This window comes from Rutidosis leptorrhynchoides, chromosome 3, assembly GCF_046630445.1.
Source record: "Rutidosis leptorrhynchoides isolate AG116_Rl617_1_P2 chromosome 3, CSIRO_AGI_Rlap_v1, whole genome shotgun sequence".
In the NCBI taxonomy this organism is placed as follows: domain Eukaryota; kingdom Viridiplantae; phylum Streptophyta; class Magnoliopsida; order Asterales; family Asteraceae; genus Rutidosis; species Rutidosis leptorrhynchoides.
The window spans coordinates 211,645,116-211,662,098 of NC_092335.1; positions in this window are offsets into that span (position 1 = coordinate 211,645,116).

Genomic DNA, 16,983 nt, shown 5'->3' on the forward strand with positions numbered 1-16,983 from the left:
ATAATATTTCGTGTTCAAACTTTTATACAATATTTTACAAACTTACAATACCGCTTATTTTACATAAAGCATGAAATATAGCACACAATAACTTTGATACAAGATAGTTGTGAAGCTAATTCTAGCTAGTACACAAGTCGTTCAGCAAAGGCAATAAAGAAACGTAATTCATACGTCCAGAAACAAGTCATGCATTCTGGTTTTACTAGGATTACTTCCCATCCTTGGTCTTGTGGAACATAACCGTTATGGCCGTTGATAAGACAGCGTGTTGTAACGTCGTCAAAGGGACGAGGGTTACGTAATGTCCAACAGTCCCGTAACAATCTAAAAACCTCATTTCTTACCCCAATTACCGACTCCGTCACTTGTGGGAATGTTTTGTTTAATAGTTGTAGGCCGATGTTCTTGTTCTCACTTTAGTGAGAAGCGAACATTACTAATCTGTAAGCATAACATGCTTCTTTATGTTGCATGTTAGCCGCTTTTTCTAAATCACGAAGTCCAATATTCGGATATATTGAGTCAAAATAATTTCTTAACCCATTGCGTAAAATAGAATTTGGGTTCCCCGCAATATATGCGTCAAAGTAAACACATCGTAACTTATGGATTTCCCAATGTGATATCCCCCATCTTTCGAACGAAAGCCTTTTATAAACCAAGGCATTCTTGGAATGTTCTTCGAATGTCTTACAAACTGATCTCGCCTTAAATAGTTGTGCTGAAGAATTCTGACCGACTCTAGACAAGATTTCATCAATCATGTCTCCGGGTAAGTCTTCTAAAATATTGGGTTGTCTATCCATTTTGTGTTTTTATACTGTAAAATAGACAAGAGTTAGATTCATAAAAGATACTTATTAATACAAGCAATTTTTACATATATCATAAAGCATAAGCACACTATATTACATATATTACACCACACGAATACAACTATCTTATTCCGACTCGCTTGTTTCTTCTTCTTCGGTTTTGGTTCGTTTTGCCAAGTTCCTAGGGATATATGATGTTCCCCTAATACGAGCCGTCGTTTTCAACATTGGTTTAGAAAAACCTGGTGGTTTAGAGGTTCCCGGGTCATGGTTACAACTTAAGGACTTCGGCGGTTGACGATACATATAAAGTTCATCGGGGCTGGAATTAGATTTCTCTATTTTTATGCCCTTTCCCTTATTATTTTCTTTTGCCTTTTTAAATTCAGTTGGGGTAATTTCTATAACATCATCGGAATTCTCGTCGGAATCCGATTCATTGGAGAATTGGTAATCCTCCCAATATTTTGCTTCCTTGGCGGAAACACCATTGACCATAATTAACCTTGGTCGGTTGGTTGAGGATTTTCTTTTACTTAACCGTTTTATTATTTCCCCCACCGGTTCTATTTCTTCATCCGGTTCCTCCTCTTCCAGTTCTGATTCTTCTTCCGGTTTCGACTCTTCTTCCGGTTCCTCTTCGAGAACTTGTGAATCAGTCCACGAATCATTCTAATTTACATTTGACTCTTCATTATTATTAGGTGAGTCAATGGGACTTGTTCTAGAGGTAGACATCTATCACATAATATCAGACGCGTTAAGAGATTAATATATCACATAATATTCACATGTTAAAAATATATAGTTTCCAACAAAATTTGTTAAGCAATCATTTTTCAAGTAAACACGGTCGAAGTCCAGACTCACTAATGCATCCTAACAAACTCGATAAGACACACTAATGCAAAATTCTGGTTCTCTAAGACCAACGCTCGGATACCAACTGAAATGTCCCGTTCTTATTGATTAAAAACGTTCCATATTAATTGATTTCGTTGCGAGGTTTTGACCTCTATATGAGACGTTTTTCAAAGACTGCATTCATTTTAAAACAAACCATAACCTTTATTTCATCAATAAAGGTTTAAAAAGCTTTACGTAGATTATCAAATAATGATAATCTAAAATATCCTGTTTACACACGACCATTACATAATGGTTTACAATACAAATATGTTACAACAAAATAAGTTTCTTGAATGCAGTTTTTACACAATATCATACAAGCATGGACTCCAAATCTCGTCCTTATTTAAGTATGCGACAGCGGAAGCTCTTAATAATCACCTGAGAATAAACATGCTTAAAACGTCAACAAAAATGTTGGTGAGTTATAGGTTTAACCTATATATATCAAATCGTAACAATAGACCACAAGATTTCATATTTCAATACACATCCCATACATAGAGATAAAAATCATTCATATGGTGAACACCTGGTAACCGACATTAACAAGATGCATATATAAGAATATCCCCATCATTCCGGGACACCCTTCGGATATGATATAAATTTCGAAGTACTAAAGCATCCGATACTTTGGATGGGGTTTGTTAGGCCCAATAGATCTATCTTTAGGATTCGCGTCAATTAGGGTGTCTGTTCCCTAATTCTTAGATTACCAGACTTAATAAAAAGGGGCATATTCAATTTCGATAATTCAACCATAGAATGTAGTTTCACGTACTTGTGTCTATTTTGTAAATCATTTATAAAACCTGCATGTATTCTCATCCCAAAAATATTAGATTTTAAAAGTGGGACTATAACTCACTTTCACAGATTTTTACTTCGTCGAGAAGTAAGACTTGGCCACTGGTTGATTCACGAACCTATAACAATATATACATATATATCAAAGTATGTTCAAAATATATTTACAATACTTTTAATACATTTTGATGTTTTAAGTTTATTAAGTCAGCTGTCCTCGTTAGTAACCTACAACTAGTTGTCCACAGTTAGATGTACAGAAATAAAATGATAAATATTATCTTGAATCAATCCACGACCCAGTGTATACGTATCTCAGTATTGATCACAACTCAAACTATACATATTTTGGAATCAACCTCAACCCTGTATAGCTAACTCCAACATTCACATATAGAGTGTCTATGGTTGTTCCGAAATATATATAGATGTGTCGACATGATAGGTCGAAACATTGTATACGTGTCTATGGTATCTCAAGATTACATAATATACAATACAAGTTGATTAAGTTATGGTTGGAATAGATTTGTTACCAATTTTCACGTAGCTAAAATGAGAAAAATTATCCAATCTTGTTTTACCCATAACTTCTTCATTTTAAATCCGTTTTGAGTGAATCAAATTGCTATGGTTTCATATTGAACTCTATTTTATGAATCTAAACAGAAAAAGTATAGGTTTATAGTTGGGAAAATAAGTTACAAGTCGTTTTTGTAAAGGTAGTCATTTCAGTCGAAAGAACGACGTCTAGATGACCATTTTAGAAAACATACTTCCACTTTGAGTTTAACCATAATTTTTGGATATAGTTTCATGTTCATAATAAAAATCATTTTCTCAGAATAACAACTTTTAAATCAAAGTTTATCATAGTTTTTAATTAACTAACCCAAAACAGCTCGCGGTGTTACTACGACGGCGTAAATCCGGTTTTACGGTATTTTTCGTGTTTCCAGGTTTTAAATCATTAAGTTAGCATATCATATAGATATAGAACATGTGTTTAGTTGATTTTAAAAGTCAAGTTAGAAGGATTAACTTTTGTTTGCGAACAAGTTTAGAATTAACTAAACTATGTTCTAGTGATTACAAGTTTAAACCTTCGAATAAGATAGCTTTATATGTATGAATCGAATGATGTTATGAACATCATTACTACCTTAAGTTCCTTGGATAAACCTACTGGAAAAGAGAAAAATGGATCTAGCTTCAACAGATCATTGGATGGCTCGAAGTTCTTGAAGCAGAATCATGACACGAAAACAAGTTCAAGTAAGATTTTTACTTGAAATAAGATTGTTATAGTTACAGAAATTGAACCAAAGTTTGAATATGATTATTACCTTGTATTAGAATGATAACCTACTGTAAGAAACAAAGATTTCTTGAGGTCGGATGATCAACTTACAAGATTGGAAGTGAGCTAGCAAACTTGAAAGTATTCTTGATTTTATGTAATTAGAACTTGTAGAATTTATGAAGAACACTTAGAACTTGAAGATAGAACTTGAGAGAGATCAATTAGATGAAGAAAATTGAAGAATAAAAGTGTTTGTAGGTGTTTTTGGTCGTTAGTGTATGGATTAGATATAAAGGATATGTAATTTTGTTTTCATGTAAATAAGTCATGAATGATTACTCATATTTTTGTAATTTTATGAGATATTTCATGCTAGTTGCCAAATGATGGTTCTCAAATGTATTAGGTGACTCACATGGGCTGCTAAGAGCTGATCATTGGAGTGTATATACCAATAGTACATACATCTAAAAGCTGTATATTGTACGAGTACGAATACGGGTGCATACGAGTAGAATTGTTGATGAAACTGAACGAGGATGTAATTGTAAGCATTTTTGTTAAGTAGAAGTATTTTGATAAGTGTATTGAAGTCTTTCAAAAGTGTATAAATACATATTAAAACACTACATGTATATACATTTTAACTGAGTCATTAAGTCATCGTTAGTCGTTACATGTAAGTGTTGTTTTGAAACCTTTAAGTTAACGATCTCAATTAATGTTTTTAACCCATTGTTTATTATATCTAATGAGATGTTAAATTATTATATTATCATGATATTATGATATATTAATATATCTTAATATGATATATATACATTTAAATGTCGTTACAACGATAATCGTTACATATATGTCTCGTTTCGAAATCCTTAAGTTAGTAGTCTTGTTTATATGTATATAACTCATTGTTAATATACTTATGGAGATACTTACTTATCATAATCTCATGTTAACCATATGTATATCCATATATATATCGTCATGTCGTTTTTACAAGTTTTAACGTTCGTGAATCGCCGGTCAACTTGGGTGGTCAATTGTCTATATGAAACATATTTCAATTAATCAAGTCTTAACAAGTTTGATTGCTTAACATGTTGGGAACATTTAATCATGTAAATATCAATCTCAATTAATATATATAAACATGGAAAAGTTCGGGTCACTACAGTAATAACCTAAAAACCTCATTTCTTACCCCAATTACCGACTCCGTCACTTGTGGGAACGTTTTGTTTAATAGTTGTAGCCCGATGTTCTTGTTCTCACTTTGGTGAGAAGCGAACATTACTAACCCGTAAGCATAACATGCTTCTTTATGTTGCATGTTAGCCGCTTTTTCTAAATCACGAAGTCCTATATTCGGATATATTGAGTCAAAATAATTTCTTAACCCGTTGCGTAAAATAGCATTTGGGTTCCCCGCAATATATGCGTCAAAGTAAACACATCGTAACTTATGGATTTCCCAATGTGATTTCCCCCATCTTTCGAACGAAAGCCTTTTATAAATCAGGGCATTCTTGGAACGTTCTTCAAATGTCTTACAAACTGATCTCGCCTTAAATAGTTGTGCCGAGGAATTCTGACCGACTCTAGACAAGATTTCATCAATCATGTCTCCGGGTAGGTCTCTTAAAATATTGGGTTGTCTATCCATTTTGTGTTTTTATACTGTAAAATAGACAAGAGTTAGATTCATAAAAAAAATACTTATTAATACAAGAAATTTTTACATATATCATAAAGCATAAGCACACTATATTACATATATTGCACCACACGAATACAACTATCTTATTCCGACTCGCTCATTTCTTCTTCTTCGGTTTTGGTTCGTTTTGCCAAGTTTCTAGGGATATATGATGTTCCCCTAATACGAGCTGTCGTTTTCCACATTGGTTTAGAAAAACCTGGTGGTTTAGAGGTTCCCGGGTTATTGTCACAACTTAAGAAATACAGGTGTTGATGATACATATAAAGTTCATCGGGTTTGGAATCAAATTTCTCTATTTTTATGCCCTTTCCCTTATTGTTCTCTTTTACCTTATTAAATTGTGCTGTGGTAATTTCTATAACATCATCGGAATCCTTGTCGGGATCCGATTCATCGGAGAATTGGTAATCCTCCCAATACTTTGCTTCCTTGGCGGAAACACCATTGACCATAATTAACTTTGGTCGGTTGGTTGAGGATTTTCTTCTACTTAACTGTTTTATTATTTCCCCCACTGGTTCTAGTTCTTCTTTTGGTTCCGATTCTTCTTCCGGTTCCGATTCTTCTTCTGGTTCCGACTCTTCTTCCGGTTCCTCTTCGTGAACTTGTGAATTAGTCCACGAATCATTCCAATTTACATTTGACTCTTCATTATTATTAGGCGAGTCAATGGCACTTGTTCTAGAGGTAGACATCTATTACATAATATCAAACAAATTAAGAGATTAATATATCACATAATATTCACATGTTAAAAATATATAGTTTCCAACAAAATTTGTTAAGCAATCATTTTTCAAGTAAACACGGTCGAAGTCCAGACTCACTAATGCATCCTAACAAACTCGATAAGACACACTAATGCAAAATTCTGGTTCTCTAAGACCAACGCTCTAATACCAACTGAAATGTCCCGTTCATATTAATTATAAACGTTCCATATTAATTGATTTCTTTGCGAGGTTTTGACCTCTATATGAGACGTTTTTCAAAGACTGCATTCATTTTTAAAACAACCATAACCTTTATTTTATCAATAAAGGTTTCAAAAGCATTACGTAGATTATCAAATAATGATAATCTAAAATATACTGTTTACACACGACCATTACATAATGGTTTACAATAGAAATATATTACATCGACATATGTTTCTTGAATGCAGTTTTTACATAATATCATACAAACATGGACTCCAAATCTTGTCCTTATTTTAGTATGCAACAGCGGAAGCTCTTAATACTCACCTGAGAATAAACATGCTTTAAACGTCAACAAAAATGTTGGTGAGTTATAGGTTTAACCTATATATATCAAATCATAACAATAGACCACAAGATTTCATATTTCAATATACATCCCATACATAGAGATAAAAATCATTCATATGGTGAACACCTGGTAACCGACATTAACAAGATGCATATATAAGAATATCCCCATCATTCCGGGACACCCTTCGGATATGATATAAATTTCGAAGAACTAAAGCATCCGGTACTTTGGATGGGGTTTGTTAGGCCCAATAGATCTATCTTTAGGATTCGCGTCAATTAGGGTGTCTGTTCCCTAATTCTTAGATTGCCAGACTTAATAAAAAGGGGCATATTCAATTTCGATAATTCAACCATAGAATGTAGTTTCACGTACTTGTGTCCATTTTATAAATCATTTATAAAACCTGCATGTATTTTCATCCCAAAAATATTAGATTTTAAAAGTGGGACTATAACTCACTTTCACAGATTTTTAGTTCGTCGGGAAGTAAGACTTGGCCACTGGTTGATTCACGAACCTATAACAATATATACATATATATCAAAGTATGTTCAAAATATATTTACAATACTTTTAATACATTTTGATGTTTTAAGTTTATTAAGTCAGCTGTCCTCGTTAGTAACCTACAACTAGTTGTCCACAGTTAGATGTACAGAAATAAAATGATAAATATTATCTTGAATCAATCCACGACCCAGTGTATACGTATCTCAGTATTGATCACAACTCAAACTATATATATATTTTGGAATCAACCTCAACCCTGTATAGCTAACTCCAACATTCACATATAGAGTGTCTATGGTTGTTCCGCAATATATATATAGATGGGTCGACATGATAGGTCGAAACATTGTATACGTGTCTATGGTATCTCAAGATTACATAATATACAATATAAGTTGATTAGGTTATGGTTGGAATAGATTTATTACTAACTTTCACGTAGGTAAAATGAGTAGTTTTTATCAATCTTGTTTTACTCGCCATTTCTTCGTTTCTAATCCGTTTTGAGTGATTCCAGTGGCCACGGTTTTGTATTGAACTTAACTTTATGAATATAAATAGAAAAACTATAAGTTTATAGTCGGAAATACAAGTTACAAGTTATTTTTGAAAGAGGTAGTCATTTCTGTCGAAAGAACGACATCTTGATGACCATTTTGAAAAACATACTTTCACTTTGAGTTTAACCATGATTTTTGGATATAGTTTCATGTTCATAAGAAAAATAATTTTTCCAGAAGTATAGCTTTTAAATCAAAGTTATTCTTAGCTTTTAATTATCCCAACCAAAACAGCCCCCGGTTTTACTACGACGGCGTATATCCAGTTTTATGTTGTTTATCGTATTTTCGGGTTTTAAATCATTAAGTTAGCATATCATATAGATATAGAACATGTGTTTAGTTGATTTTAAAAGTCTAGTTAGAAGGATTAACTTTATTTGCGAACAAGTTTAGAATTAACTAAACTATGTTCTAGTGATTACAAGTTTATAACGTTGAATAAGACAACTTTTTATGTATGAATCGAATGATATTATGAACATCATTACTACCTCAAGTTCCTTGGATAAACCTACTAGAAATGGGAAAAAAATGGATCTAGCTTCAAAGGATCCTTGGATGGCTTGAAAGTTCTTGAAGCAGAATCATGACACGAAAACAATTTCAAGTAAGATTTCCACTCGAAATAAGATTGTTATAGTTATATAAATTGAATTAAAGTTTGAATATGATTATTACCTTGTATTAGAAAGATAAACTACTGTAAGTAACAAAGGTTTCTTGATCTTGGATGATTACTTGGAATGGATTTAGAAAACTTGGAAGTAAACTTGCAATCTTGGAAGTATTCTTGATTTTATGAAACTAGAACTTTTGGAATTTATGAAGAACACTTAGAACTTGAAGATAGAACTTGAGAGAGATCAATTAGATGAAGAAAATTGAAGAATGAAAGTGTTTGTAGGTGTTTTTGGCCGTTGGTGTATGGATTAGATATAAAGGATATGTAATTTTATTTTCATGTAAATAAGTCATGAATGATTACTCATATTTTTGTAATTTTATGAGATATTTCATGCTAGTTGCCAAATGATGGTTCCCACATGTGTTAGGTGACTCACATAGGCTGCTAAGAGCTGATTATTGGAGTGTATATACCAATAGTACATACATCTAAAAGCTGTGTATTGTACGAGTACGAATACGGGTGCATACGAGTAGAATTGTTGATGAAACTGAACGAGGATGTAATTGTAAGCATTTTTGTTAAGTAGAAATATTTTGATAAGTGTTTTGAAGTCTTTCAAAAGTGTATGAATACATATTAAAACACTACATGTATATACATTTTAACTGAGTCGTTAAGTCATCGTTAGTCGTTACATGTAAGTGTTGTTTTGAAACCTTTAGGTTAACGATCTTGTTAAATGTTGTTAACCCAATGTTTATAATATCAAATGAGATTTTAAATTATTATATTATCATGATAATATGATGTATGAATATCTCTTAATATGATATATATACATTAAATGTCGTTACAACGATAATCGTTACATATATGTCTCGTTTCAAAATCATTAAGTTAGTAGTCTTGCTTTTACATATGTAGTTCATTGTTAATATACTTAATGATATGTTTACTTATCATAATATCATGTTAACTATATATATATCCATATATATGTCATCATATAGTTTTTACAAATTTTAACGTTCGTGAATCACCGGTCAACTTGGGTGGTCAATTGTCTATATGAAACCTATTTCAATTAATCAAGTCTTAACAAGTTTGATTGCTTAATATGTTGGAAACACTTAATCATGTAAATAACAATTTCATTTAATATATATATAAACATGGAAAAGTTCGGGTCACTACAATATAGTTATGTGAAATTTTAATATAAGTATAGTATATATAATAAGTATATTTTATGTACAAAATATTTATCTGCTTAAAAATGATAGTTTTGATATTAATGATTTACTAATAATAATAATAATAATAATAATAATAATAATAATAATAATAATAATAATAATAATAATAATAATAATAATAATAATAATAATAATGATAATAATAATAATAACTTTATTAAAAATGATAATATTAATAATAATAATACTGATATTGTTAATAATAATACTAATAGTTATAAAAGTGTTACTAATACTAATATTTAAAAAATAATAATAACTTGTACTATTTTCATAATAATGATAATACTAATAATAATCATAATCTTATTAATACTAAAATGACACAATTTATAATAATCTTACTTATAAAACTATATTAATGATAAATAATGTTCCTAATACTTATAGCTATAAATATGATATTTGGAATAATTATAACACTAACAATATCAATAATAATAATAATAATAATAATAATAATAATAATAATAATAATAATAATAATAATAATAATAATAATAATAATAATAATAATAATAATAATAATCCTAAATATTAATACTTTGTTAGTAATAATAATATTAGTAACAATGCATTTACTATAATCATAATAATAATAATAAGTGTTAATTACTAATACTAACAATTATAATACTAATAATAATAATAAAAATAATAATAATAATAATAATAATAATAATAATAATAATAATAATAATAATAATAATAATAATAATAATAATAAAAATTTTGAAATTTAAAGACTACCTCAAAAAGCTTTTAAAAAAAATACTGCCACACGCTAGGCTCGAACCCGAGACCCCTCGCATACCTGCTAACTTATCAAACCAGTGAACCATGTCTGTTTTTCTATTTTAATCCCATCCGTATTTTATATAACTCGTATAATATTTCTGTTTGATTTCTTCTTCATCAACAACCATTTTCAAATCGAGTAAGGATCAAAATCAAATCTAAAACAATTTACTAGACTAAAACAGAAACCATTTGATTGCATTTGGATTTAGTTAAAACTGTAAAAAAAAAAAAAAATAGAATAAAAGCTGTAACAGCTTGTTGGAGGTGATGAAGAACCAAAAATCAAAACTCGAATTATAGCTCGTTTTAGATAAAAATTCTAACAGGAAATAAGTTCTAATTCCCACCTAGAAATGTTCTGTATCCTCAATTCAACTTAAAATTTAAAAACGATTTCTAATTTCCCTATGAACAAAATCTTTGACTTTTGGATTTGGAGCTTTGACCTCAAAATTGGAACTCGATAAGAAGAATTTGAGTCTGAGTTTTTGCAGAGAGATTAAACAAAGGATTCCTAACATAATTGTATTATTACATTTTGAATTTATTTTCAAATTCGAGATTTTTGAAAAAATAAAATAGAAACAGAGGTACCGGCTACTTGTGTGTTTATTATTGGGTTTAATTTTAGAAAAATTCATAGAGATGAATGTTGTGTAAATGATAATGGTAGTGGAAGGTTAAAATCGATTTCCTAACATCCTGAATTGTTCAATTTATATAAATCGAAAGAGTGGACAGAAATAATTGAAGCAAAAAATAATAAAAAAATATGAGAATGATTGGTAACAGATTTTGTTCTTATTATAATTGATTTGTACGATTTTAAGCAATCATCTACAGAAGGAAAATGACTTGAACAGATTCTGATTCACCAAATCTATATATACGGTTTTTATATAATAGATAATAATAAATAATTAATTAATTAATAATTATAATTATATTAATTATATTCAAAAATACTAATAATAATAATAATATTAATAATAATATTAATAATAATAAATCATAATGATAAGATTTTTAATGAAATTGATAATACTAATATTATTAATGATATGCTAATATTACTAATTATATTAGGATTGATATTAGTAATAATAATAGAAATAATAGTAATATTAATATCAATAATCAAAATAATACTAATAACAAGAATGATATTAATATTAATGATATTTACTAAAAATAAAATGATAATTTTGAAAGCTATAATACTAATAATGCATTTAAATCATAACTTTAGTGAAGTTATTAAAATTTTAATTTTTATGATATTAATATTAAATGATAGTTTAATATTAATAACGATAATGATAAATAATATTTTTAGTAACAATTATAATATTAATCATAATAGTCAAAATTTTACTATAATAATAATGATATTAATAATAATAACATTAGTAATAATACTATAACAAATTACATGTGATAAAGTTTATATATCATATACTGAAATAAAATAACTAATACTGATCCTAATATTAATATTATTATTAATCATAATAATGAAGATAATAATAATATTAGTGTAACAACTTTATTTTTAACTTGTAATTACATTTAATATATTAATATTACATCTTATTAATTATATATTTTTTAATAATTATATCTACATATATTAACATATAACATTTATACCTTTTATATATAATCTAGTATATATATAATAATGATTGTTTATAGAATTCATACACATTTATATATAGTTTTATTTTAATAACCAATTTATTATCTTGTATAGTATTTTACATACTTAATCTTAATGACCTATTGTATTTTATTATTTAAATTTATTATACATACTTATATATATATATATATATATATATATATATATATATATATATATATATATATATATATATATATATATATATATATATATATATATATATATATATATATATATATACATATATACATATATTTACAACCATTTGTTCATGAATCGCCAGGAATAGTCAAGGGTTAAATGAATTCATATAAATAGTTCAAAGGGTAATTGCATGAATGAAAACACTTCAAAAAAATTCTGAGACTCCACATTACAGACTATGCTTATTGTTTCGGAAACATTAACAGATTAAGTTTAAATTTGGTTAGAAATTTCAGGGTCGTCACAGTACCTACCCTTTAAAGAAATTTTGTCCTGAAATTTGAGTGAGGTCGTCATGGCTAACAATAAAAATGTTTTCATGACGAAAATGAGTTGATAAATAGAGTTTTTATCATCATTGAGTAATATGGATAAAACAATTCGTTTATTCGAAGAGCACGAATGAAACTATCACAAAAGAGTGAAATGAATAAATAAAGTTTCATCTTAACTTTTGACGTTGTCTTGGTTGAATTCCGGAAGTCAAGGGATATAACGAAAATCTTCGAAATCTAAAAAGATTTGGTTCTTCGGCGAATAAGGAAATTAAGATCTCTATAATTAAATACGGTGATCTACCTCGATTACTCTGTCTGATATTCCCATTATAAATTAAACTTTTTCCGTTCCATTATTTTCACCATTCCTATACTTTCTTTCTTAGTTCATACATCCAAAAAATTGTGAAAATGATTAATCCATTTCTAATCCTTGATATTTTCCTAATTATCATTTCTGTCATCCTTCTTTTCAATCTTCCACCAGAAGAATCTGTTTACTTCTACTATTACCTTGGGGTGATACTATTCTTAATTATACCGTGTCTTTATATTGCTATTCGTATGAATATTCATGGTTTGTAACCTCCGTATTGTTATTGGGCTTTATATTTTCCCTTATATATTGGAGCTCTTTGCCTTTTTATTCTCTTCTCGACCTCTAGTAAAGCAAGTAACGGTCCAGAATTCGTAAGTATGGAGTTTCGAATGAACTTAATGTTCTATACAAGAAAGAACGTAATAGCATGATTTGATTTGTCAAATTACCAGAATCACTGAGGATAGAACTATCAAGAATATATTTCTTGATATGTTCAGAAGTTAAGTAGAATGAAAGAGTTATGTAACATGGCACGTGATGACGTTATGATCTGTGAATCATCACGTTGCATTAGAAACTCAGCATGATTTACTATAATATAATCACATTGATCAAGTGTCATTATATTATACTAACTCATGTTTCAGTCCCCAACACTACTTCAGTAACATTCATATTTAGATTCGAATTTTTTTTTTCTTTCAGAATTTAGAAACTAAAAGTTTTCTTTCTGATGTAACACTGATATCGCGAAGAGATAAATGATTACAGATAAGACAGTCATGAAAATATCTTCAGGAATATCGAGGATATTTATAATGAAAGATACGATATTATCTTAGAATTTCTAACATCGATGGATGATGCAGATGATTTGTCCGTAAAGGTTTAGAGTCAGGGGCAAGGTATTTGTTAATGAATTTAGCAGATACTGAATCATTTGGATTCTTTGAAGGCAGGTTTAGTCTTTGTGATTTGTCCACGACCTCCTTCATGGTTTGCTCAATCCATTTTCCAATTCCAATGTTTCTGAGCTTTGCCAACATACTATTCTTTTATCATCACTTTCGACTGTTAAGGTCATTTACATTTTTTGTTGCTTCATTCAACTTTTTTTTCAAAAATCAGAGTATTGATTCGTAGACCGGTGCTTTTCAGAGTTTCAGAATGGAAGATCATAATTCTAAGAGATAAAGGTTATACATACATATATATATATATATATATATATATATATATATATATATATATATATATATATATATATATATATATATATATATATATATATATATATATATATATATATACATATAACTGTTGATGTAGACATGCTGCTAGATTTAAAAATACTGAATGCTGATTTCCGGTAATTGATATGGCAATTCTCCTTACAAGATGCAAATGAATATATGATAGGGTTTTAATGAACAGATATAATGGTTCTTCAAAGAGACTTAAGCCAATGAGTAATGAAGTTACTGGTAAGTTTACTGCTAATGTGGTGGAATATAAACGGTTCCTCGGTAACGATGACGAAAGGCAAACTTATATATCAAGGTTATAATAAGGCTAATCCGAATGAAAGTCGAAGTTGATTTACTGGAGCTGTGACAAAATTGGCTAATTTGGAGAGGGATTGTAAAATTATCTTCGGTAATAACAACGCCAAAGGAGCTAGCACAGATACGTGTTAAACGTTTACTCAGGTTCCGAGTGTTTTCAGGTGCATAACTATATGCATCAATCTTTTCTTCCGTAGATGAAGTGCGGTTGGTTCATCTTCTCGATTGAGGTGTTTTCAAGAATCATGAAAGGTTTGAACGCAGATTGTAATCGTCAAGATACAAATGAGGTTTAAGATGAAATCAAGTGGCAAACTTGAAGAAATGTTTAGTTTCATATATTATAATTAATATTTTAATTCATTTTAATTGTCCAATGTTATTAGTCCACATTTAGTAGTCCCCAATTAGTAGTTAAACAATTCATATATAGTTTAATATATAATATTCGAATTAATTAATACATGTCGTGACCCATTATATACATGTCTCGGACTCGATCACAACTCAAAGTATATATATTATTTAGAATCAACATCAACCCTGTATAGCTAACTCGATCATTACCGCATATAGAGTGTCTATGGTTATTCCAAATAATATATATAGATGCATGGATATGATATGTCAAAACCTTGTATACGTGTCCCGATATTTAAAGTGCGTAAAATAAATAACAGAAATCAAATGACGATAAATAAAATTGCGAGAATATAAATTGTGAAAAATAACTTGCGATAGATAAAATGTAATCAGTTAGCTAGGAACAGTTAGCTAGGAACAGTTAGCGTGGATTCTTAACAAAAATTTTCATAGTTAATTTGTTTGTTTCTAACAAATTTTATTTTGTCAAATGTTTTCTTCCTTATGCCACTTGTTGAATTCTGATAAATCAAAATCCAAATATGAAATTGAATGAAAATGGTTATTCTACGGTGAACGCATACGTATATCGGTGGATGTAAGTAGGATAGTAAATGACTGTTGAATCAGATTCGAAGAAGGTACAGTGTAACTTATTAATGTGAAATCTAAATATTCCTCGGGTATTACCTACCCGTTAAAATATTTTCACCATTAACAGTTTGTACCAAAGAATTTTTAATTACAATCCTTATGAAAACATATATATATGTATATTTTCTTCAGATGTAATCATGGATTTAATGAGTTAATATGATATTAAACTCATTTGCTTTTTGGTTTGAGCTAGAATAAGTAATCTCTAAAACTTTTAGAAACCACATATTCTTCGCTGAATATTTCTTCAATGAAGTTATGAATCAATACTTCATCATTGATTTCTTTATTAGTACTCATTGGTATCTATGGTGCGTACTACGTTGATGCTCGAGATACAGATTGTGAAGTTGAGGTTTGCGGTGCGAATGTGGTTGTTGATAGTACTGGTTATGCTGCTGGTACGGTTGGTGCTGCCTGTGATGCCTGCGAGTTGTGCATCACATTTTTCAAAGTCACTACTCGAGCACGAAGCTCGTTGACTTCTTCTATTATACCGGTATGATTTTCGGTTCGGACAAGCGGACGAATAAGATCCAGAATTTGAGATAGTATATAATCATGACGAGATACTCTGGAAATGAGAGAGAAAATGGTATTACGGACAGGTTCGCCGGTAAGTGCTTCATGTTCTTTGCCAAGAGGACAATATGGTGGATGAAAGGGATCGCCTTCTTCTTGTCTCCAATGATTAAGTAGATTACGAACTCATCCCCAGTTCATCCAGAATGGATGATGGCTAATTGGTTGATCCATTCCGGTCACACTGCTTTACGAACTCGAGTGAAACTCCATATCGGAATCCGAGGGACTTGAACTAGTGGCGAGTTCCATTTCGTACTATTGGTAATAGGATTTTTTCGAAATGAAATGATTTCCGGCTATTGGATGGTATTCTAATTACATAGAATATCTATATATAGAACAAAAGATTTCGTAGATTACGGAGGAATTTACAGAATATGTCAGGCAAATCTACATTAACAGTTACGTTAAGATATGAATTAGCAGATACACTAAGATATAAATTTTGTCTATACACTATTCATGCAATCAATGCAGTAAGATGTATCTAGACTTAAGAATGATAAGCAGGTAATTTCTGATAAGAAATCAAAAACTTTTGACATGCTACTAAGGTCGAAGTCCAGCCTCACTAATGCATCCTAACAACTATCAGTTAGACACACTAATGCAGACCTGGTTCGCTAAGACCACCGCTCTGATACCACATGTAAAGACCCGTCCTAATCCATAAAAACGAATACAATAACATATGATTACATTACGAGGTATTTGACCTCTATATGA